Consider the following 3,845-nt stretch of genomic DNA (forward strand, 5'->3'; position numbering starts at 1 on the left):
TAAAGCATATACCGGTACAGTATATCTATCTATCTATCTATTAAACTTGGTGACGATGACAGGTACCCAAAACAGTAAATAATCATCATGGTGATAAAGATTAAATGGGTGATGAGGTAGGTACATCCTGGTCGCATTGGTCCCAGCGTCACCATAATATTTCCAGGTATTATGACCCATCTATCTACCCACCCCACACCATCCCTCACTTCCGTCAACCCACCCACTCATTATAGCCTTGGGCCACACCCTCACATCTATCCAGTTACCCATCCACTGTCCCTCCACCCACATACGTCCCCCTCCCTCCCTTCTATCCACCCACCCACCCACTGTCTCTCCATACACATGCGTCTCCCTACCCAACTATCCCCCTTCCCCCCAATGCACCCAGCCACCCTCTCTCCACCCATGTGTCCCTCTTACACCCACTCCTTCATCCTCCAGTACCTCCTTAACTCCCACCAACCCATTCACCCACTCCCTGTCCCTCCACTCACATATGTCTCTGTCGCATCCAGTCCTTCACCATTCACCCGTATGTGACTCCCTCCCTAACTGCCTCCTTCCCCCGTACCCACTCACTCCCTGTTCCTCCTCCCACATGCTTCTCTCTCCCACCCACCCACCCACCCATTATCCACCCAGCCACTGTCCCCTCCACTCACACGCGTTTCCAATAAACCCACCCCACTGCCCGCTCATCCTCTGTACCTCCACCCACATGCACATCCCACCCACCCAACCCATCCACCCACCTGACTGTCCCTGTAACTCTGAGTCATCTCCTACTTTATCAATGACCTCCACCTTACCCTCAATCCTTTCCTTCACACGTCCTCTTCCTCAGTTATGTTTTTCACTATCACTCTCTTCTTCCTCCGTTTCTTCTAATCTCACAGTTCTATTTTCTTCTTTCTGTCTTCTACTCTTCCTTCCTCTCTCCTTTTACATTTCACTCTTCGTCCCTTCCTTCTCCTATCCTCACTTTTCTTCACACTATACATTTATTTTTCTTCTTCTCCCTCCCAACTCAAGTTTCCTCCCTCCCATCCCATGTTTCACCTCTCCCATCCCACTTTTCCTCCCTCCATCCCTCTTCATTCTAACCCTCTACCTTTCCTCCCTTCCACCCTCCGTTGCTTTCCATTCCCCTTCGTTCTGTCCCTCTTCTCCCATCAATCTCAATTCCTTCCCCCCCACTCTCTCTCTCTCTCTCTCTCTCTCTCTCTCTCTCTCTCTCTCTCTCTCTCTCTCTCTCTCTCTCCAATTTCACGATTCTCCGTCTCTGCTTCACAACCCCCTTTCCTCCCTCCCTCTTCTCCTTCCCACCCATCCCCCCCCCCTCTCTCCCTACTCCTTTCTCCCCCACCCTTGATCGAGCACAGTCCACCATTCACCTCCCCACCCACGTACAGTTCCCACCCTATTTACATGACTCATTCTCACACACACACACACACACACACACACACACACACACACACACACACACACACACACACACACACACACACAAAACTAACCTATCATTCAAAGGTATGATTCATGAAACAGGAAAAAAAAAAAGTTGAACTAGTCAATTATGAATCAAGAAAAAAATAAACAGAAAACAAAGAGAACCAAGTACAGCTACGAATTGAACAAAAACAAACAAACAAACAAACAAGCAATCTTCAGTTATGGATCGAGAAACAGGAAAAGGGTAAAAAACACAAAAGTATGAGAACTTACGTATCGTCTGAGTTCCAGGAAAAACGGGCCACACCTTCAATTCCCACGCCGTCCCAGAACAAACACAAGTATCCATTAAACCAGGGAGCAATGTAAGACTTCGTTAACCACCCGCACACTCGTTAAACCCACTCCCTTTTAAGTCCAATCATCGTCTTTGTATATTCTGGAGGGTGGACGTCTGATGATAAATGAGGCAGGTTAGACAGACTTGTGAGGTGAGATGCGGTGATTGGTGAAGGGTGGGGTGAGGGTGAGGGGAAGGGTGATCTGAGGGGTTATTGGTGTTGCTAAGGTTGAGGCGAGGGGTAAAGTGAGAGGGTGAGGTGAGTTAAGGTGATAGGGTGAAGGCTATGATGAGGAGAGGTGAGGGATGAAGAGAGGTGAGAGTGTTGCCAAGGGTGAGGTTCGATGTGTGGTGGGCTGTGATGAGCAAAGGGTGTGGTGAAGTAAGGTGAGGGGTGGTGACAGTAATGGGTGAAGGGTACGATGGGATAGGATGGTGGGGTGGAATTAGATAAGCAGTGAGTAAAGTGAGGAGTGTAGAAAGGTCAAAAAACAGCGCAAGTTGTTAAGAGTGGAGTGTCACGTGTTGCCAAGAATAAAGTGTGGGATGATGGGTGTTGCCAGGGGTTAAGTATGGAGTGTGGCAGCGTGAAGTGAATGTTATCAATGAGGGAAGAGCGGGGATGGGAGGGAAGGGGACAGCACCAGCATATGACCCAGATATAGAAGATGACGTGAACAAACTGGAGGGATATAGAAAGGTGGGATGGTATGAAAGGGCAGGATAGATCAGGGGTAGAAAGGCAGAACTAAGGAAGGCATGACATGGAAAGCAGGGTTAAGCAGGGCTGGGCGAGGCAGGACAGGATAGGACAGAGAAGCGCAGGCACGGCATGACAAGGCAGAGCAAGGCACGGAAGGGAAGGACAGGGCATGGTGGGGCAAAGGAGAACTGGACAAAGCTAGAGATGCTTGAACAAGGCAGGATGGATGGGGAGAGGGTTGATGATGGAAGCTAGGGCTAAAGAAGGAAATGCTGAAGAAGACAAAACAGAACAGGACTGGAAAGGGCATGGAAAGGCAGAACAGAGATGGGAATGCATGGCAAGGGAGGGCAGGGCAGAGCAAGGAAGAGCTCAACCATCCTCCCAAGGCCACCCAACGCCCATCAGCTAGCAAAAACAGACCACCCCCTCCCCCACCACTACAGAACTGACTCCCTCCCCTCACGAGCTCACACCTATGATCTCACACTTCCTCTAAACACTCGGAACTGCCAGGAACACGACACACCTTGACTGTGAGGTAATGAGGGGAAGGGGGGAGGGGGACGGGTTATGTGGGAGGGAAGGGAGGGGAGAGAGAAGGTGTCAAGAGAGGAGGAGAGAAGAAGGGAAGAAGGAGGGAGAGGGGGAAGGAACAGGGAGAGGGAAGAGAGTTAGATGGATGAGGGAATGAAGGATATAAAACAAAGGGGAGACTACGTAGAAGGGAAGAGGAGTTTGTGACGAGAGAGAGAGAGAGAGAGAGAGAGAGAGAGAGAGAGAGAGAGAGAGAGAGAGAGAGAATAATTCAAGTAACTAGGTAGACAGACAGAGGAGGGAGAAGAAAATAAAACAGACATATAGAGAACAGGGAGACATGGAGGGCAAGGACAGAGAGGAGCAGAAGACAGAGCTCGATGACAGAGCTGCAGCTAATGACAGAAAACAGAGACAGCAAGAGAGACAGAGAGGGGTGAGACGAAAAGATTAAGAGAAAAACAAAAAGCAAAAGAATGTGGAGCTCGATGAGAGATGCAAAGAGTGACAGAAAGAACAACAGACACTGACAGCAACAAGAAGAGACAGAAAGCAAAGGAGAAAAAAAAATAGAAAGCAAAGATACAGGGGGAACGTAAGTAGACAGGTTCGATGACAAAGATGCAAGATAATGACAGGAAGAAAGGTAGACAGGGGGTGAGGTGAGTGAGGTAAGGTGAGGTGATGTTAGTCAGAAGTGGGTGGAGGTGGGAGGGGTTGTTCCTAGTAGCGGGGTCTCCACGTGGTGAGGTGTGGTCATGCGTCACGAGAACCCCCCCCCCACCTCCACCACCCTCTTCTCTC

This window comes from Coenobita brevimanus, chromosome 45 (assembly GCF_032717465.1).
Source record: "Coenobita brevimanus isolate Jiangsu-jjx chromosome 45, ASM3271746v2, whole genome shotgun sequence".
Classification (NCBI taxonomy): domain Eukaryota; kingdom Metazoa; phylum Arthropoda; class Malacostraca; order Decapoda; family Coenobitidae; genus Coenobita; species Coenobita brevimanus.